We start from the raw sequence: 23243 nt of genomic DNA, 5'->3' as shown, positions 1-23243 counted from the left end.
GGCCAGTATCAGCAGTCTTTGCTCTACCCTCTGGAGACCTTCAGAGGGTAAAAGAGACTTAAAAAGAAAAACTCCCCCCCCCCTCAAATCATAAAACTGGCATGAATAGAACATCTCCACAGCAGGAAAGCAAAAAGGAGGGAAGAAAGTTGGTTTAGGTGAGAGTAATATGAATATTCAACTCAAATAAATCTTATTAGGTGAGGATATAGCAAAAGAAACAGCCAGAGGCAAGAATAACAGAGAGACCCTACAGCTGTATTAAAGAAGGAAAATGCTGTCCACTTTTTCAGTTGAAGGTAAGTTCATTGACAAAGTAGGGTTACAGGGACTTCCCTGGAGATCCAGTGGTTAAGATTCCATGCTCCCAATACAGGGGGCATGGGCTCGATCCCTGGTTGGGAAATTAAGATCCTGCATGCTGCATGGCCAAAAAAAAAAAAAGAAAGAAAAAAAAAAAGGCCTAGTTAAAAAAAATATATATATATATATGTATATATATATATATATACATATATATATATGTACATGTATATAAAATAGAATAAAAAATAAAAAACAGCATTTAAAAAAAAATGTAGGGTTACAAATAGCAGTCGTCTCCTTTGACAAAGCTAATGACTCATCTAAAAGCCTGGAGAAAGAATACAAGTAGAAAATTACCAAAAATTACAATCTCTTCCTCACCACCATAACCCTCTTTATCGTGTCATTTCCTAAACTGCCCAAAACTTCCCCATTAAGACATTAGTAATGCTGACCAATAAGCTGTAAGAATAAGCAAGCCCTGTCAGACAGGCCTCCTGGCTCGTCTGTCTTAGCGTTTGCTACTCCCCTGCCCCCAGCCTTTTTCCCTGGGTATTTCCATGACTCTGTCTTTCCCAGCCTCAATGTCATCAACTCAGAAAAGCTTTCCCTGGCCACACAATTAAAGTAGCCTTTGCGCCCCACCATCTATCGCCCAGTTACTTTCTATTTCCTCATCTGCTTTTTTTCTCCAATAAAATTTATCAAAAATTTGAAATTAAAAAAAAAAAAGAATAAGCAATCCCTTAGAAAAGTATGCCTATTTGAGAGAAAAGGATAAAAAAATCTCTTAGTGATGGCAATTTCAAAATTGAACAATTCCAAATTATTCCACCTGTTTCTTCCGAAGACCACCAATTTTGCTTGGAAAGGTTTCTTTTTGTGTGTGTTTTTTAATTTAATAATAGGTTAGAAATCTTGTTGCTCATATCCTAAACATTTTCTACCCCATTATCTTCATGATTTTTCATTCACTTTCTCATTCTCACAATAAAAACTTGAGGAGACAAAAATAATAATTAACATAGGATTCCTATCTTTAGATTTATCAAGTCCATATCTGACTCAGATAGCAGAAGGTTAGAATACTGGCTCTTCTTATAAGCCAGTTATGGGCAAGCAAACTCTTCAAGCTTCAGTTCCTTCATCTGTAAATTAAAAATAAGAACAGATTTCTAATAGAGTGTTGTACATAAAATACCTGGAATAGTCCTTGGAACATAGTGGGAGCTCAGTCAATAACAAGAATTATCTTTACCCTCATTATTTTCTTGTGTGTTGTTAGCTACCTTCCAATTATGTACAGAGAGCTCTACTTCAATGAAGTTTCAAGCACAAGGCAATAGATTATATTACATACATAATAAATCATAATGCTTTTCTTATCAATTTCAAATCTGCAAAATCATAGGAACAGGGGGTGTCATACTCAGCCAAAACTATTCAAGTAGTATGTCACCAACAGGAACATTAAAGGCAAATTGTCAGTGACGGTGATAATTGTTACCATTTATTGAGCTCTTACTATATATAAGGCCCATGATAAGGAATTTATATGGATTGTTTCCTTTCATCCTTTATAAAACCTTATAAATCCTCTTATGGAATTGGTATTTTTATCCCCACTTTCCAGATGAAGAACAGGGATGTTGTAGGGAGTTGCTTGGAAAGACTGCATTACTTGTCCAAATTTACGCAGCTAGTAGGCAAATAAACCAAGACATGAAACCAGGTCCCTCTTATGACAAAGTTTTATGCTTTTACACAGTATCGAGGGTCTAGTATTCTTCTGAAGAATTATAGCATTTTAGAAATTTAAAGGAGGAAGAAATTTGGGGGTTTTTAGCACAAGACCATCTTTTGAGAAAAAGCGTTCTCCCTTCTTAGTAAAATCCCTGTGTATGGAGCCTAAGACATATATACTTCAAAATTCCCCAGAGTGATTTTGATGATTTTTTTGAAAACCATTGCCTATCCCAAATCCATCATTTATAGTTCTAACATAAATAAATTTGTTTACATTCTTTCTTGGTCAGTTTTTATTTTATGCCAGTACTTCCTTATCAACTACTGAATCCCAAACATTAATTATGAGATAAGTGAAGTTCTAAATCATAGTTTTAAAAAAGTTTCTTGAAATGTATTTAGATTTAAAATTAATAACCATTTAAAACTAATAATCATTAATACTTTGGTGCCTAGACATTTTGATATATTTCTGAAATCCTGGGACTATGCTGTAAATACAGTTTTGCAATTTACCTTTTTTTTCACTTAATAACATACTGTGAACGTCTTTACATGGCTATAAACATTCCCAAGACTGTTGTATTAGTGGCTGTAGCATATTCCACTGTATGGATGTATTATAATTTATTTAATCAATACCAATATTCACATTAAAAAGTAGCTGCAATTTTATTTGGGACTCTAAACCATATATACAAATCAAATCAATCATCAGACTTTAACAGAAAAACTGTCATATTAAATTTAATAAACATCTTCAATTTATAGATGTCTTACTGAAAACTAAAAGTATAGACCTAGGAGGACCTTCAAGATGGCGGAGGATTAAGACGTGGAGATCACCTTCCTCCACACAGATACATCAGAAATACATCTACATGTGGAACAACTCCTACAGAACACGTACTGAACGCTGGCAGAAGACCTCAGACTTCCCAAAATGCAGGAAACTCCCCACGTACATGGGTAGGGCAAAAGAAAAAAGAAAAAACAGAGACAAAAGAATAGGGACGGGACCTGCCCCTCTGGGAGGGAGCTGTGAAGGAGGAAAGGTTTCCACACACTAGAAGCCCCTTCGCAGGTGGAGACTGCGGGTGGCAGAGGGGGGAAGCTTCAGAGCCACGGAGGAGAGCACAGCAACAGGGGTGCGGAGGGCAAAGCGGAGAGATTACCGCACAGAGGAGCGGTGCCGACCAGCACTCACCAGCCCGAGAGGCTTGTCTGCTCACACGGGGGGCGGGCGGGGGCTGGGAGCTGAGGCTCGGGCTTCGGAGGTCGGATCCCAGGGAGAGGACTGGGGTTGGCAGTGTGAACACAGCCTGAAGGGGCTAGCGCGCCATGGCTAGCCAGGAGGGACTCTGGGAAAAAGTGTGGAACTGCCTAAGAGTCAAGAGACCAGTGTTTCAGGGTGCATGAGGAGAGGGGATTCAGAGCACCGCCGAAATGAGCTTCAGAGTCGGGCGTGAGCCGCGGCTATCAGTGCAGACCCCAGAGATGGGCATGAAATGCTAACGCTGCTGCGGCTGCCACCAAGAAGCCTGTGGGCAAGCACAGGTCACTATCCACACATCCCCTCTTGGGAGCCTGTGCAACCCACCACTGTCAGGGTCCCGTGATCCAGGGACAACTTCCCCAGGAGAACACATGGCGCGCCTCAGGCTGGTGCAACGTCACGCCGGCCTCTGCAGCTGCAGGCTTGCCCTGCATTCTGTACCCTCCCTGCCCCTGGCCTGAGTGAGCCAGAGCCCCCTAATCAGAGCTCCTTTAACCCCGTCCTGTCTGGGCAAAGAACAGACACCCTCAGGTGACCTACACGCAGAGGCGGGTCCAAATCGAAAGCTGAACCCCAGGAGCTGGGCGAACAAAGAAGAGAAAGGGAAATCTCTCCCAGCAGACTCAGGAGCAGCAGATTAAATCTCCACAGTCAACCTGATGTGCCCTGCATCTGTGGAATACCTGAATAGACAATGTACATCCCAAAATTGAGGCGGTGGACTTTGGGAGCAACTGTAGACTTGGGGTTTGCTGTATGCAAATGACTAGTTTCTGATTTTTTTGTTTATCTTAGTATAGTTTTTAGCGCTTTTTATCATTGGTGGATTTGTTTATTGGTTTGGTTGCTTTCTTCTTTTATTTATTTTTTAAATTTTATTTATTTTTTCTTTCTTTTTTTTTCTCCCTTTTCTTCTGAGCCATGTGGCTGACAGGGTCTTGGTGCTCCGGCTGGGTGTCAGGCCTGAGCCTCTGAGGTGGAAGAGCCGAGTTCAGAACATTGGACCACCAGAGACCTCCTGGTCCCACATAATCAACTGACGAGAGCTCTCCCAGACATCTCCATCTCAACGCTAAGACCCAGCTCCACTCAATGACCAGCAAGCTCCAGTGCTGGACACCCCATGCAAAACAGCTAGCAAGACAAGAACACAACCCCACCCATTAGCAGAGAGGCTGCCTAAAATCATAATAAGTTCACAGACACCCTAAAACACACCACCAGACGTGGTCCTGCCCACAGGAAAAACAAGATCCAGCCTCATCCACCAGAACACAGGCACCAGTCCCCTCCACCAGGAAGCCTACACAACCCACTGAACCAACCTTACCGACTGGGGGCAGACAACAAAACAATGGGAACTATGAACATGCAGCCTGCAAAAAGGAGACCCCAAACACAGTAAGCTAAGAAAAATGAGAAGACACAGAAACACACAGCAGATGAGGTAGCAAAGTAAAAAACCCACCAGACCTAACAAATGAAGAGGAAATACTCAGTCTACCTGAAAAGGAATTCACAGTAATGATAGTAAAGATGATCCAAAATCTTGGAAATAGAATGGAGAAAATACAAGAAACGTTTAACAAGGACCTAGAACAACTAAAGAGCAAACAAATAATGATGAACAACACAATAAATGAAATTAACAATTCTCTAGAAGGAATCAATAGCAGAATAACTGAGGCAGAAGAACGGATAAGTGACCTGGAAGATAAAATAGTGGAAATAACTACCACAGAGCAGAATAAAGAAAAAAGAATGAAAAGAATTGAGGACAGTCTCAGAGAGCTCTGGGACAACATTAAATGCACTAACATTCTAATTATAGGGGTTCCAGAAGAAGAAGAGATAAAGAAAGGGATTGAGAAAATATTTGAAGAGATTATAGTTGAGAAAGGAAATAATCAATCAAGTCCAGGAAGCACAGACAGTCCCATACAGGATAAATCCAAGGAGAAACATGCCAAGACACATATTAATTAAACTATCAAAAATTAAATACAATGAAAAAATATTAAAGCAGGAAGGGAAAAGCAACAAATAATACACAGGGAATCCCCATAAAGTTAACAGCTGATCTTTCACAAAAAACTCTGCAAGACAGAAGGGAGTGGCAGGACATATTAAAAGTGATGAAAGGGAAAAACCTACAACCAAGATTACTCTACCCAGCAAGGATCTCATTCAGAATTGATGGAGAAATTAAAAACTTTACAGACAAGGAAAAGCTAAGAGAATTCAGCACCAACAAACCAGCTCTACAACAAATGCTAAAGGAACTTCTCTAGGCAGGAAACACAAGAGAAGAAAAAGACCTACAAAAACAAACCCAAAACAATTAAGAAAATGGTAATAGGAACATACATATCAATATTTACCATAAATGTAAATGGATTAAATGCTCCCACCAAAAGACATAGACTGGCTAAATGGATACAAAAACACGACCCGTATATATGCTGTCTACAAGAGACCCACTTCAGACCCAGGGACACATACAGACTGAAAGTGAGGGGATGGAAAAAGATATTCCATGCAAATGGAAATCAAAAGAAAGCTGGGGTAGCAATTCTCATATCAGACAAAATAGATTTTAAAATAAAAACGATTACAAGAGACAAAGAAGGACACTACATAATGATCAAGGGATCAATCCAAGAAGAAGACATAACAATTATACATATATATGCACCCAACATAGGAGCACCTTGATACATAAGGCAAATGCTAAGAGCCATAAAAGGGGAACTCGACAGTAACACAATCATAGTAGGGGACTTTTAACACCCCACTTTCACCAATGGACAGATCATCCAAAATGAAAATAAATAAGGAAACACAAGCTTTAAATGACACATTAAACAAGACGGACTTAATTGATATTTATAGGACATTCCATCCAAAAACAACAGAATACACTTTCTTCTCAAGTGCTCATGGAACATACTCCAGGATAGATCACATTTTGGGTCACAAATCAAGCCTTGGTAAACTTAAGAAAATTGAAATCGTATCAAGTATCTTTTCTGACCACAACACTATGAGACTAGATATCAATTACAGGAAAAAACTGTAAGAAATACAAACACATGGAAGCTAAACAATACACTACTAAATAAGCAAGAGATCACTGAAGAAATCAAAGAGGAAATAAAAAAATTACCTAGAGACAAATGACAATGAAAACACATTGACCCAAAACCTATGGGATGCAACAAAAGCAGTTATCAGAGGGAAGTTTATAGCAATACCATCCTACCTCAAGAAACAAGAAAAATCTCAAATAAACAACCTAAACTTACACCTAAAGCACTTAGAGATAGAAGAACAAAAGAACCCCAAAGTTAGCAGAAGGAAAGAAATCATAAAGATCAGATCAGAAATAAATGAAAAAGAAATGAAGAAACTGATAGCAAAGATCAATAAAACTAAAAGATGGTTCTTTGAGAAGATAAAATTGATGAACCATTAGCCAGATTCATCAAGAAAAAAAGGGAGAAGACTCAAATCAACAGAATTAGAAATGAAAAAGGAGAAGTAACAATTGACACTGAAGAAATACAAAGGACCATGAGAGATTACTACAAGCAACTATATGCCAATAAAATGGACAACCTAGAAGAAATGGACAAATTCTTAGAAAAGCACAACCTTCCAAGACTGAACCAGGAAGAAATAGGAAATATGAACAGACCAATCACAAGCACTGAAATTGAAACTGTGATTAAAAATCTTCCAACAAACAAAAGCCCAGGACTAGATGGCTTCACAGGCGAATTCTATCAAACATTTAGAGAAGAGCTAACACCTATCCTTCTCGAACTCTTTCAAAATATAGCAGAGGGAGGAACACTCCCAAACTCATTCAATGAGGCTACCATCACTCTGATACCAAAACCACACAAAGGTGTCACAAGGAAAGAAAACTACAGGTCAATATCACTGATGAACATAGATGCAAAAATCCTCAACAAAATACTAGCAAACAGAATCCAACAGCACATTAAAAGGATCATACAGCATGATCAAGTGGGGTTTATCCCAGGAATGCAAGGATTCTCCAACATATGCAAATCAATTAATGTGATACACCATATTAACAAATTGAAGGATAAAAACCATATGATCATCTCAATGGATGCAGAAAAAGCTTTTGACAAAATTCAACACCCATTTATGATAAAAACCCGCCAGAAAGTAGGCATAGAGGGAACCAACCTCAACATAATAAAGACCATATATGACAAACCCACAGCCAACATCGTTCTCAATGGTGAAAAATTGAAACCATTTCCTCTAAGATTAGGAACAAGACAAGGTTGCCCACTCTCGCTACTGTTATTCAACATAGTTTTGGAAGTTTTAGCCACAGCAATCACAGAAGAAAAAGAAATTAAAGGAATCCAAATCGGAAAAGAAGAAGTAAAACTCACTGTTTGCAGATGACATGATACTATACATAGAGAATCCTAAAGATGCTACCAGAAAACTACTAGAGCTAATCAATGAATCTGGTAGAGGAGCAGGATACAAAATTAATGCACAGAAATCTCTTGCATTCCTATACACTAATGATGAAAAATCTGAAAGAGAAATTAAAGAAACACTCCCATTTACCATTGCAACAAAAAGAATAAAATACCTAGGAATAAACCTACCTAAAGAGACAGAAGACCCGTATGCAGAAAACTATAAGACACTGCTGAAAGAAATTAAAGATGATAAAAACCGATGGGGAGATATACCATGTTCTTGGATCAGAAGAATCAACATTGTGAAAATGACGATACTACCCAAAGTACTCTACAGATTCAATGCAATCCCTATCAAACTACCACTGGCATTTTTCACAGAACTAGAACAAAAAATTTCACAATTTGTATGGGAACACAAAAGACCCTGAATAGCCAAAGCAATCTTAAGGAAGAAAAACAGAGCTGGAGGAATCAGGCTCCCTGACTTCAGACTATAGTACAAAGCTAGAGTAATCAAGACAGTATGGTACTGGCACAAAAACAGAGACATAGATCAATGGAACAGGATAGAAAGCCCAGAGATAAACCCACGCACATATGGTCACCTTATCTTTAATAAGGGAGGCAAGAATACACAATGGAGAAAAGACAGCCTCTTCAATAAGTGGTGCTGGGAAAACTGGACAGCTACATGTTAAAGAATGAAATTAGAACACTCCCTAACACCATACACAAAAATAAACTCAAAATGGATTAAGGACCTAAATGTAAGGCCAGACACTATAAAAGTCTTAGAGGAAAACATAGGCAGAACACTCTGTGACGTAAATCACAGCAAGATCCTTTTTGACCCACCTCCTAGAGAAATGGAAATAAAAACAAAAATAAACAAATGGGACCTAATGAAACTTAAAAGCTTTTGCACACTAAGGAAACCATAAACAGGACGAAAAGACAACCCTCAGAATGGGAGAAAATATTTGCAAACAAAGCAACTGACAAAGGATTAATCTCCAAAATATACAAGCAGCTCATGCAGCTCAATATCAAAAAAACAAACAACCTAATACAAAAATGGGCAGAAGACCTAAGTAGACATTTCTCCAAAGAAGATATAGAGATTGTCAGCAAACACATGAAAGGATGCTCAACATCACTAATCATTAGAGAAATCCAAATCAAAACTACAATGAGGTATCATCTCACACCAGTCATAATGGGCATCATCAAAAAATCTACAAGCAATAAATGCTGGAGAGGGTGTGGAGAAAAGGGAACCCTCTTGCACTGTTGGTGGGAATGTAAATTGATACAGCCACTATGGAGAACAGTATGGAGGTTCCTTAAAAAACTAAACATAGAACTACCATACGACCCAGCAATCCCACTACTGGGCATATACCCTGAGAAAACCATAATTCAAAAAGAGTCATGTACCACAATGTTCATTGCAGCACTATTTACAATAGCCAGAACATGGAAGCAACCTAAGTGTCCATCGACAGATGAATGGATAAAGAAGATGTGGCACATAGATGCAATGGAATATTACTCAGCGAAAGAAAGAAACAAAATTGAGTTATTTGTAGTGAAGTGGATGGACCTAGAGTCTGTCATACAGAATGAAGTAAGTCAGAAAGAGAAAAACAAATATCGTTAGCTAACACATATATATGGAATCTAAAAAATAGTGGTTCTGAAGAACCTAGGGGCAGGACAGGAATAAAGACACAGACGTAGACAATGGACTTGAGGACACGGGGAGGGGGAAGGGTAAGCTGGGACGAAGTGAGAGAGTGGCATGGACATATATACACTACCAAATGTAAAATAGATAGCTAGTGGGAAGCAGCCGCATAGCACAGGGAGATCAGCTTGGTGCTTTGTGACCACCTAGAGGGGTGGGATACGGAGGGTGGGAGGGAGGGAGACGCAAGAGGGAGGAGATATGGGGATATATGTTTACGTATAGCTGATTCACTTTGTTATACAGCAGAAACTAACACAACATTGTAAAGCAATTATACTACAATGAAGATGTTAAATAAATAAATAAATAAATACAAATAAAAATATACACCTAATGATTAAACACACATTTGGCTTGTATCTTAGCAGTGCCCAAGTCCCTGGCTGAGAATGTTTGTTGACAAAAGAAGTTTATTGATACAATTGCACTAATGGCACTCATGTTGCTCTGGAAAAAACAAATCAACCTGGCTTTGTCTCAGAGGGAGGCGCTGCAGGCACTATGAGGAAATCAGGTCTATTTTTTTACGTCTGGACTTGTAGAAAAACATGTTTTCCAAAGCTGATTTATAGCTTGTAGGCAAGTAGACTTGGATTGAAAGAGAGATACTGGTCTGTTGAAGCAACTTGATCCAAGCCAAGAGAAAGCTGGAGAAAAGTCTCCCTGCTCTGAGAAAGAAACCCATGACCGACAAAGCCAGCCTGATCAGGAGTATCTGTGTTTTTAGTAAGCCTCTTCTTCAAGCCTGACTAAATCACAAGGGCACCCTAACAATTCTCCAGAGAGAAAACCAGAAGCAAGAGGCCAAAACAACTCAACAAAAAGCTCTCAGGAGTTTACAGAGATGAGATTTAGAGCCCTGGCACTGACAACACACCAGACACTTATTGAGGACTCGCTGTGGGTCAGGCACTGTATTCCTTGCTTTGCACACATCCAATTCATTCAGTTCTCACAACAACCCCAAGAGGTAGGGATTGATATTATCCCCATTTTTCAGAGGAAGAAACTGAAGTTGAAAGCTGTTAGGTCACGTGCCTTCGGTACCTTAGGTGTAAGAGGTCCCTGGAAGCCTGGAGCCTGAATTGATGCATGTAACGTCTACTATCCTAACTCTAGATCATGAGCCATTCTCCAAGGTAACGCTTCCATTTCCCTGCCCCTTGGTCCCTGGACTGAATTACCATGTACTTCATATGCACCCTTTCCTGGAGATGTGGTGAATGTTGTTCAAAACTGCCTATATGTGTTGAACCCACACTTTATGCATATTTGTTCTATCATATGTCAGTACTGTTTCAAACTTTTCCTCCAGGGAAATTTTTGCTCTTTATTTGAAGGAAACATTAACAATAAAATTGTGATGGAAAATCGTGTCCTGAGTGTGCATTGATTCATTCATTTAGGAGATATTTATTGCAGTATAATGTAGTGATCGAAAGTGCAGGCTCTACACCAGACTGCTCGTGTCTTAATATCAGTGTGACCATTCTCTAGCTGGGTGATCTTAGGTATATAACCTCTTTGTGCCTTGGTATCCATCTTCCACATAGGGGTTATAAGATAATGATAGTATATATTTCATGGAATTATGAGGATTAAAAATTAATATATATAGAATGTTTAGAACAGTGTCTGGCAAGAATAAATGCTTAACAAATGTTAGCTGTTGTCATAGTCAGTTTGGGCTACTATAACAAAATACCATAGACAGAGTGGCTTAAACAACAAACATTTCTCACAGTTCTGGAGGCCGCGGAGTCCAAGGTCAAGGGCAGATTTGGTGTTTGGTAAGTGCTTTCTTCCTGGTTTGCAGACTTCTTGCTGTACCCTCACATGGTGAGGAGAGGGCTTTGTTCTCTTCCTCTTCTTATAAGTGCACTAATCCCATCACGAGGTTCCCACCTTCATGACCTCATCGAAGGCTAATTATCTCCCAAAGGCCCCACCTCCAAATTCCATCAATTGGGGATTAGAGCTTCAATATATGAATTTGGGGGAAGACAAACATTCAGTCCATAGCAACTGTGGATGTGATTATGATTATTTATTGGGTGTCTTAGCTCTGTGCCAAAGATTGTGCTAAAAGCTTGGGTTGCAGAAATGGATGCCAGTGGATGGCTAGCTTGCACAGTTTTTTACATAACTATCTCAGGTAAAAGAAAAATGTGTAGTTGGTAAGTAGAAAGGGCTCCATTGCCTCTAGGTCCCTGTTTCAAAATGCTTTCCCATGGAGAAGAGATAGAACTCATCTTTAGCAGTTTGTTGAAAGGCTGTAGGAAATCAGCTTCAGTTCTTTGTGACTAAGTCCACCCAAGGCCATAGAACCTTAGGTGACATCTTCCTAAACTGATGCATCCGTAACTTCCATTGAACTAGTGAGACTTCCTCAGTTGCAATATAAAATATGTAATAATTAACAGCTTAGATATGTCAAGCACTTTTCAAGGCCTTTTAAAATTATTAATTCATTAATTTTCAGAATAACTCCATGAATTAAGTGCTATTATTATTCCATTTTAAAGATGAAGAAACAGGCACAGAATGGTGAGTACCTAGGGACATACAGCTTGTAGGTAACAGAGCCCAGTTTGGCTCCAGCATCTTTGCTCTTAAATGCTGTATCATAGTGCCTTTTTATACTTAAGGAAGACTGCCTCCGTCTCTGATAATTCAATGGTTATTCATATAAACTATGATTGATGAGGATATACAGAGAGCTCTGGATAGCATAGTTCAGCAATTCGGTGTCACATTCATGAGCATTTCTTCAATAAGAAATAACAGTTCCTGGATCTCTGTCTCACCAAGGACTAGAAACTTCATGGCACCAAACAGCTGCACCTCCAGTCTAATTACTCAAATACATCAGCTCATTGGGTTTACACAGAACAAGCAACTTGCCGATTTACTGGTCTTTTCACACATCAGTGAATCGTTTGGTGTTATGAAAACATAACATGATTCAAATGCATTGATAGAGCTTGTTTGGGGAGGCACAGATAGCTTCTATTTGGTGGGTAAAATATGTATAGGTAGTCTAAGTCTCAATTTGACATTTCAGCAAGCATTACATTTATAGAAGGAAGTCTAAGCAAGCAGAGGTCTTTCTAAACAGAGTAACTTAGAGGGGTGGCAGGTAGATTTCCATTTGGTGTAGCATCCTATACACAGGTGAGCAAATTAAGGTTGTAGTCCTTTTGTCAATAGGGTGAAACTGTTTTCTTTCTTTTTTCATAACTCTTTCAATTATACCCTCTATAGACTCACTTTTAGAAGTTATCAATGAGGACCATGCCCCAAGTACTCCTGAGGTAGATGGGAATTTTCCCAGAAGCCAGAGAAACTTCCTTGGGCTTTTCCCCAAACATTCATGTTTCCATTACCCCATACAGCCTGCCTTTTGGTAGCATCCAAACACACAAGGGGGAATTCTATGAATGCCTCAAATCAAATGCCTAATTTGGGTCATTCAGTCACTTGTCTACAAATTTTTTTTTGTTTATTCTTTTTTAGGGATGGATCTATGCTTCAATTCTCTACTGCATTCTTAAGTTATGCAGAGAACATGAACAAAAATTCAGTGGAGTTTTACTTTCAAACTTTAAGTCTCTAGTTGCCTCAGGGTAGGTTAGTTCTTCACTTGAGTTCATCCTTGTCTTCTGTGTTGAGACTGCATGAGGATAAATGCAAATGATGCATAGGCAGAATGGTGATCATCAAGGTTTGAAATGAGAATAGAGGATCCAGGATGGAATGCATTCACTTTATCCATTCACCCTCAATTCATCCTCGTAAAAACTGGTATAAATGCCTTTCAACAATCTGGAACTTCAGCAGGGGGAAGGTCTATCAAGTTGCTGGGGAGAATTGGTCTTCTGCCATCTACAGAGCTTAGGTACTTCGGGCGAGCTAAGATTTCTCCTCCTAGTCATTCTCTTACTCATCAGAGCTCCATTTTAGGGGACTTTGTGATCAGTTACCTATTGAAACCACTCTCAGTTCATATCCATGAAAACAGATAATTAGCATGTAGCGATACCTGCTCTATATTTTCTATAGCAGGAGAATATACATCTTGATGAACTCTGTCCAATAGAAATAAAATGGGAGCCACATATGTAACTTAAAATTTTCCGATAGCCATGTTGAAAAGAACAAAGAGAAGCAGGTGAAATTCATTTTAATATCATATTTTATTTAACCCACATATCCCAAGTATTAACGTTTCATTACATAATCAATATACCAATTATTAATGAGATTTTTTGTCTTTGGTACTAAGTCTCCATCCTGATTAGTCACACTTCAAGTCCCCAATAAACACATGTAGCCAGTGGCTACCTTACTGGGCAGTGAAGCTCTAGATCATCAAAAAGAGGTGGCAAATCATTAAGTAAAGTTAAAATAAAGTGCCTCCAGACCATTTTATTTGACTCAAAATTGTTAGTTTCTACCGAGACACCATAATTATATACGATTGTATACAATTAGCTTAAAGATAAAGGTTCTATGTAAACAGGAATGTATTCTCAGCTGATAGAATCAAACTGTAATAAATTTCTTTTCACAAGATCAAAGGTCAAGGATATTTCTATAGTTCACAGATGTTCTCAAAATTTTTGTACTATAATTAACAAAATGCTCCATAAAAAGTTAAAAGTGAGTAACGTGGATTAAGCTTATTTGTTGCTGACTACAGATCTTAATGACCAAAATTATTGCCATCTACATAGCTTGATTACATAGAAGTTTCATTAATGTAAAAAGAGATATACATTTGACAAAATAATAGGTAGCCTCTTCCATACGATTCATCTTAATTTGATTAATCATTTGTGTTTATGTTTTTTCCCTTATTTTCTCTAACAACCAAAATCCCAAAAAACAAGTCCACATTTACCTAAACCCGAAATAAAAGCGGTAATCTGTTGATATGGAATGAGAGGGGGACCATTCTGTCAAACCACCAAAGAGAAAATTTCTACATCTACAGACAGAAGAAAATCACAATTAAAATTCTAAACAACCTCACATTATACTTTGCATTGAATAGTATTCATTATATCCTTTTATCTTTTTATGCTGAAGGGAGTAGATGCAGGTCCATTGACAACTACATCAAAAGTGAAGATACTGGCAGTTTCTCCTCAAGTTAAAGATACAAGTATTATAATGATCCAGCAGTGCTACTCTTGGATATTTAGTCAATAGTAATAAAAACGTGTTCAAAAAATTATTTTAAAATGTTCATGGCTTACTTAATAATAGTAAACAGCTAGAAACAACCCAAACATCCATCAACAGGTGAATGGATAAACAGTTGTGATGTACTCACACAATGGAGTGTGAACACGGCCATAAAGAGGAACAAGCTAGTGATAGGAGCAAAATCTTGAATACTGTGTAGCTCAAAAATAATGTGACAAGCAAAAGAAGTATGTCCCCATTATAATTACATCTACATGATGCTCTAAAACAAGCAAAACTAAGTTATGGTGACAGAGTTCAAAACAGCTGGGCAGCTGACTAGAAAGAGGCATGAGGAAGTGTGAGTGGTAATTGAATTGTTCCATAGCTTGATTGAGGTGGTGGTCATATTGCTGTATACTTTTGTCAAATGTCATTGGACTGAGCACTTAAAACCTATGCATATATAAATAATAAAATAAATTTGAAATTAAATTAAAAAACTTTAAAAATGAATAAAAGGACAATGGTCGCTTTTATTCAGACTACTTACACCATGTTCTTGCGTGATAGCTTTCAGTCTCTTCAACCTATTTTACAGATATTTTAACTCCCCCTTCTCCCTCCCAATTCGCACTAAGAATGAACAATGAAGAGTCTCCTGATGATCGTTTTCACTGAAGAAAGAGCTAATATTAAGTGAAAATATGGATGGGGATTTGCAGTCTACTCACACTTCGCCATCATTTCTACAATAGTTGTATTATTTTTTGGCAGATATTCAATGGTGACAAGTGATTTTTCGAAATGTAAACAATTAGTATATAAGATTCAGCACATTAAACAGATTTCATGGTTTCTTTATTCATCTTGAACTTGATAATTTCTGGAAATTTTGAATCAAGGGGTTTCTGGTTACTTTCCAATGACGTTTAACAGTTAGACTTAAAAATACAGAAAAAAGCATTATAAGTTTTATCCAAAATGATTATGGCCATCATTTGAATAAAATACAGATTTTGCAAGCTGTAAAGCATATCATTACTACATATGGGCCTAAGTAAGGTTTGGTTCACAAACTACAGAGCTCTAACCAAGTCATTAAATCTATCGAAAAGGGCCTCATTTGAGAAGCAATAAAATTTTTAATCATTTTATTATTAAAAAAGTGTTTAATATGTAGCTAATTAAATGCCAAAGGCAGGTTATCTGAGTTTAACCTTCAAAAAGAAAATGATGTATCAAAGTCTGCCGTTGGCATCATGGGATAGAAATGTCATCCTCATAATCATTGCGTGACAACTAGCTGGTGGCCTTTTCTAGAGCTATAGTTAAATTACCTGATTAAATTAATAGCCATTTAGATGTTTTAGGAACTGCACAGACCTATACTAAATGAAAATTAGGTCCATTACATTTTCTGAGTGGGCTAGATAGACCCTAAAATAAAACACGTATGCCATTGCCCACATTACTTAGATTAAACAATTAAAAGCTCTTTCTAAAAAGCGACTAATTCCCTGTAAAGTACAGACAACTGGATTTACACTAATGACCAGAGGTAAGTTTTTTTTTTTTCTGCTTATTTTTCCCTATCCTCAAATTCTGTTTGTTTATTTTAAAATAAAATATTAAAATTTGAACACACCTAAATATGTAGCTAGATAGCTATTTGTAAGTATATTTCTGTAAGACAATGAACAGTGATTATGTGTAAGTAAAACCTATATTAAAAAGTAAAATTAAAAAATCATCCTAATTGGGAATTCACCAAACCATTATTGAAGCATTCTAGGTAACAGCTTTTAAACTATTCAGTCTCGAATGTTTGGAAAGAATACAAAAATAATTCATGCCTTTTTTCCTTGCTAGGTTGATTCTTTCATATGAAATCCAGATCATCATGTAATTAAATATGTCAGAAAATGCAAACAGCATATTTATTAACTTAATTAAGAAGCAAACTACTATTCTCTCCATATACCTCCAGTTGCAAATGAATACAGATTGCACGTGTAAGTTTTAAGGACAAAAGGTATGGTCACTGCTACATGCCTAGTACCTAGAATAGCATCTAACACATAATAGGTATTCCATAAATATCTGTTGGATTGAAGGCAAGGCTGAAATGTTTTCTCAGTTTCAATTAATAATATTTATTTAAAAGTCATATTGACATATCAAATTCCCTTGATTTGACAGCATCTTGTAAAACTAAATATTCAGCAAGGAATTTTTAGTCCAGTGCCATTTGATAGGTAACTAATAAAAAATGAACTGCATCAGTGTGGGGACTTTATTTATAATTAAGATTTTGCCTAACTTCATTTCATTTCATACTTATCAAGGATACAATGTTGTATCCTATTCAGGGACTTTAAAGGGTTCAAGATAGATACAAACTCTTAACAAAATTTCTTAAGACTCCTTCTTGTGGCTATAAAGCTTAGATCTACTATAACATCTGGTACTAGTTACAGATAAATTTCACCTGTGACATGTTCATGATGTTTTAAACATAAAGCAGAAAGAACCAAGGCAGCATTGATAAGACTGTGTAAACAAATCACTCTTTGGGAATCAACAGTGCTTACATCATAACTTGGTTGCATGTGAGTAGGTCTTTATTTGTTGAATCCTCATTATTGGGAGGCTTATGGTGTGCCTGCATTGCATTAGACACTTTGTAGAAATACAAAGAGTAATAAAACAGCCGATGTTTTAACTCTTGTGTAAATGAATAACCAACACTGAATACGAAAGAGTAATCAAAAATGTGCATGAGCCAAATTAGAAAAGTGGAAAAGTACAATCGCCATAGTGAGACAGAAGTGATGAACTGTCTCGTGGATGGTGAAGGCAAGCTGGGAAAGAAGTTAAAAAAAGAGTGTTCAGAATTGTTACATGACAAAATGAAGATGGAAACTTGTACATGAGGATGTCAAATCCAAAAAAAATCCTAAAAACCATGTGTGAGAAACTAGATTTAATTGAATACAGATCCTTCTTAGAAAATGTCAGAATCTGATACAATGGATTGCATTTTTTAGGTTGTTTTATTGGTATGTCAAAAAAAATCTCTAAGTACTTTGTGATTTTTTTCAAAGTTACCATGGAAAAAATTCCTACAGAGGAACATCATAGGATATTTCCATAATAGAGAAGATAGAGGAATGTTGTTATATTTACCGGAAAGCACAGAAATAAAAATTTAAGACTTTCATGGACCATGGGCCTTAGAATGTATTCTATAGATAGCATGCTGTGTCCCACTGACCCAAAGCCTAATTGTCCTGGTAAGGGAGTTGTGAGGAGAACACCCAAATTCAGCTCATGGTAAGGGAGGAAAGAGTGGGAAGAAATAACCAGGTAATCATAACAGAGATGGATCTAAGACAGAACATATTGGAAAATCAACCTTGACAAACAATTTTAAATTATATTTCCAGCTTATGCCTGTCTTAAGTTTTAGTTGTTTTGCCTGTCAAGAGGCTGGCTATTTGACAAACAGTAACATTGACAGGAAATTCCTTTATACACTCATAGAAGCCTGTCTCAACCTAGATCCATTTTGGATGTCACTAGAGCTAATTGAGAATGGTATTCAAGCTGTACAATGGATTATGTACATCTCCAGGGAGATCTTGGAGTTCATTCATAAGGGCTAGAAAAATATTTAGTCTATTCACCGCACATACACACTGGTTCTTTTTTATGTAAGATCTAGTATTGTAGGTAATGGTAATAACCATGATTTCCTACCCACCTGCTATGCTCTGTACTTACTAGGATTTTTCAACCTTCACACTATGGATACTTGGGCCAGATAATTCTCTGTCGTGGGGCCTGTCTTGTGCTTTATAGGGTGCCCAGCAATATCCTTGGCCTCTGAACACTAGATACCAGTAATACCCCTTCTCTAGTTGTGATAACCAAAAATGTCGCTAGACTTTGCCAAATGTCCCCTGGGGTGGAAGAGAGGAAAGAGGACACAAAATCATCTCCTATTGAGAACCACTATTATAAATGACCATTTACTTGTTGCCTATTTTTTTTATAACAATCCTGCATGGTAGGAATTATTATGCCTATTTTAAAAATGAGAAAACTAAGATTTATAGGAGGATTTAAACCTGGGTCTTTTAACCACAATCTTTATTCTGCACACCATGCTGTATTATCTCCACCTTTAAAGATTTTTTACTCTGAATTTTCTAAAAGATTTAACATTAACCCCAGAAACATCCTTGTGATACACGTCTAGAATTGACTGTCCTTAACATACTCAACCACATTGAGTATGTGGTTCAGGATTTTCTTTTAGGGTTGCTTTGTCTTATCTACAAAGCCTACTTCTAATCTACTGTTCTATCTTGTTACAGCCTCACGGTCATTTTTGGATGGCAAGCAAGGAAATCAAAACCTTTGGGTGACTTTGATTGTTTGCTGATCTTCAGAAATGTTTTGTATGTGTTTTATGGCGAAAAGAGAAGGAACTCTTAAATAAATCTCTGTAGTTCATAAAAATATTGTTTGATGTTCATACTGAACAGTAAAACGTTCTCTCTCATCTTATCATTGTGACTCTGTTTGCATATTTGTGAATCTGTCAAAAGATTTAGGGATTCCTAGTGGTTTTACAAGTTGAATTGATTAGGGCAATGATGAAGGAATTGCGTTATCTCTTTTTCCTGCTACCAATTTCCATAATTACTCCATATCGCGCTCTAAGTTGCTTTTTTTTTTTTTTCTTTTTTTTTTTTTCTAAGTTGCTTTTGAAAAGTTCTGCCTAATGGAAGAGTTTCCTCCCTCAGTTCAACAAAAGCAACTGTTTGGTGTTACATCATATATTTTTTTACCTGATTACCCAGCACAGAAGTCGAGGTTGAAAAATGTCTGTTGAATGAATAATAAATAACGAACTAATGTCAGATCCATAAATAATCGGCAGATTCTTGAATTCGGCTACACATAAAAGATGTTTTATGGCTATTAGCTGCAGTGAGTCACCTGCAGAACTGGAAGAGAATATTAGAGATGATCATTTCTTTAATTTCTAAAACTCACTCCTCCCCTCTCCTCCACCACTACCAATTTATGTGGTGGGAAGTCAGGGAAAAGGTAGTGTCGGTTCTTTTTAAAGGAAGAATTAGGTACTTGTGAAGTTTGGGCTTTCACACTTAAAACATTCATTAATATGGAGGAAAAAAATGTAGAGTATGAAGAAAGAAGAAACTCTTATTTTTGCCAGTTCTTCTGAAATAATAGTCTAAAGTTTTCCTTTGAATGTTATAGTATGGCTCTTTAGACTGTAGAAATCACCCATATCTACGATAATTCAATTTTTTTAAAAAAAGAGCTGTGTATACAGATTATCAGACAAAATAGAACAAGGCAAGCAAAATCTTCACTTTACAATTGATTGTATTGATCAAGAATTTCGAATCTTTCTATAATTTTGAAATGTTAGCATGAGTGTTATTATTTGATTTACTGGCATTCTCATCCTTCCTTACACAAGTGTATTATGATTTTTAAGAATTATAGAATGCCACATTTTGAAGCTAAAAGTGACCTAATGTTATCTGTTCCAATCCACATTCCCCTCTTAAAACAAACAAACAACAAAACCAAAAAAACAGCTGAAGAAAAAAAAAACAATGAAACTTAAGAAATTACCTTATATCAGACCATGCCTTCCTTTTTCAATTAAGTAAAAATGTAATTGAAATTTTTAAGTTTTAATTTGAAATTGTGAAATAGGTCATTATTTTGACCCTTTAAGCTCCAGGGAGCATTCCCAGCATTATCAGAACTTATAGTAAAGAGTCTTTCTCTAAATCTGTTGTTCAGATGACATGGGTTGAGATTTCTGCCAGTTTTAAGCAGGAGGTCTTGTGTTAGCTTCTTAACCATTCTTTGCCTCAGTCTCCTCTCATAGGAAATAAGCGCTTCAGCTTTGATCTCTGAAGTTTCTTCTCTGACTATAGCTCCTATTGGATTTTCCTTCTACAAAAAGCAGACTTCTTTTCTTAGCCTTAAGAGGGGTGAGGGTTAAAACCATTTTCAGTATTTATTTTGGAAGTGTTCCATCCACTGAGCTGCCATTTGATTAATCAAAATTTCTAGGAATATCGCTCTTTAAAGTAATTTTTGAAGTGGAGGGTTAGAATCTGTAATGGACACCAGGAATGAGCAAGTTTCATAACCTCAAAGGGTCAGGTCATGACAACCTAAAACGATCATGACACACATACTAGTAGTAAATTTCCCAGTAAAATGCCACAAACAGCAAACATTTACTGGGAACCTACTCTGTGCTCAAATCTCATTTCCCTTTACTTAATCTCTGCAGTGATCTCATCTACATCTGGACTTTAAATTACCATGTGTATCCTTAATTCATCACACAACATCTTCCTTCTGAGCCCTGGACCCATGTATATTGGAAATAATTTCCACATGTTTGTCCCACAGGCACCTCAAATACATTAAGTGCAAACAGTCCTTTCTATCCACCTTCTAATCTCTTCCAACACTTCTCACCCATGTGAATAGGGCTACTACGCCCTTCGTTTTCTAATGCAATAAATGTGACGGACCCTGAGGGCAAATAAGAAAAATGCGATTAGTAAAGAGGAGGTGAACTCTGAAGATGGAGAAACAGAAGGCGGGAAGACAGGCAAAAGATTGTTATGATTGACCAACCAGACATGGTAGGATAAAAAGGTTTGGAATGGGAAATAGGCATGACCACTTCATAAATGAATGAATGAATGGCTGTGTGCATGTAATTTGTGTGTGTATGGTTTATTAAGAAAAATAATAAGACAAAGAAGAGTTGCTGAAGGGAACCACATTGATGCACTAACTCTTAAGTCATCTAAAAGGCATGTTATCATTAGTTCTTACTTCTTTGTTGACAAGTTCATAGAAAGGGCAGGCTCACTTTTATTGAAAGCGTGAGGAGAAGGCAAAATCTGAAAATTGCAACCATTTTCAAACTAACTGTGGCTTGGCTCAATGTGTTTTGAAGCAAGGAATGACAATGAAACATCATTCAGTGGGGACTCTTCACTCTGAGTTCTTCCTTGGAGAAGGTGAGCAACGTCTTCCTCACTTATGGAGTTCGTGATAACTTTATCAAAAGCCTTGGCACATTGTACTCAGTCCTTTTTCCTGTCTCAAAAGTGTGCTATGTCCAAAAATGTGATGTCAGCAGGCTGATCATTTTCTAGAGAATCCAATATATTTTCACGCCAGTTGATCTTTAGACACGAACTTTAAGTTGCATTTTGTACTGTTATCAAACACTACCACTTAGATTTTTAACTTACAAAGATATATTAAAGCTTGTCCAGCAAAAGTAAGCAGCTCATTTGTGCCTTTGTGGATGGGGAAAAGCAGGGCATCAAATATGTGTCTGTCACTCCCACAGTCATGATTCTCCAAATGATGAGTAGAGAGAAACCCATCTCTTTCACACATTGAGGGTTGCTAGTTTTATGTTCCTTACTTGATTATAATCTCCAGGAAAGCAAAGGCTGTGCCTCACTCATAATCGATGAGCTAAAGTTAGAGCAAAACCAATGCGTTCCTGCTCCAAGAAGTTTATCATAGAATACATGGAGGAACATATGTATAAATGAACCATAATGCAAGTATTATGTCAGTGGGTCTCAAACTTGGCCATGCGTGAGAATCACCTGGAAGGTGTGTTAATCCACATATTACTGGACCACACCACCAGAGTCATTAATACAGTAGATGTTAGGTTGTAATAGGGAAGAACTTTTATATTCTGTTAAGCTAACTTTTGTATTCAAGTTAAGCACTAAAGGGATGTTTCCTATAAGCTTAAATTATACATAATGGCCCACCTCCGGGAACCCTGCCTCCCAGGTAATGAGTGTTAAGTTAAAATACCTTGTTTAGCTCACAGGAAACATCCTGCCCAGGCCCACCGTGAATGGCTGCAGGAAAAACGAAATTAACACATCTCCGGAATCTGGCTAAAACAAGGACTGCATCCCCCTCCCCTTTTAGTATAAAAGAAGCCTGAATTCTAACGAGGGGAGGATGGTTCTTTGGGACACTAGTCCACCATCTTCTCAGTCTGCTGGTTTTCCAAATAAAGTCACTATGCCTTACCCCAACACTCTTCTCTTGATTTATTGGCCTGTCATGTGGTGAGCACTACGAGCTTGGACTTAGTAACAGGGTGATGCTAAGCCTTTGTATTTTTAATGAGTGATGCTGATTCTGCTGGTCTGGGGACCACACTTTGAGAAGACTAAAATATGGTGTCAGTGGTGATCATATAATCATTATTATATGATCCCAAATAATCATAAGATGGCGGGGCTGACTTAATATTTTAGACTTGAAAGGGAATTCTGAGATCTTCCAATTTAATCTCCCAAATATTATGTAACACGAGTGAATAGTGGTGGGTCCATATTCCTGACACACCTTTTCTCCACCTTCTTTTCTGCTT

At 37.4% G+C, this 23243-nt stretch overlaps 1 long non-coding RNA gene across 2 annotated transcripts in view; it reads right to left on the bottom strand.

The window, feature by feature from the left end:
- LOC118883974 overlaps positions 1-23243 on the bottom strand; it is a 58498-nt gene that overhangs the window by 4893 nt on the left and 30362 nt on the right. The gene's annotated exons all lie outside the window — the stretch shown is intronic.

This window comes from Balaenoptera musculus, chromosome 1 (genome assembly GCF_009873245.2).
Source record: "Balaenoptera musculus isolate JJ_BM4_2016_0621 chromosome 1, mBalMus1.pri.v3, whole genome shotgun sequence".
NCBI lineage: Eukaryota > Metazoa > Chordata > Mammalia > Artiodactyla > Balaenopteridae > Balaenoptera > Balaenoptera musculus.
The sequence above is the reverse complement of the archived record's forward strand: the minus strand, read 5'-3'. Positions and strand labels throughout refer to the sequence as shown.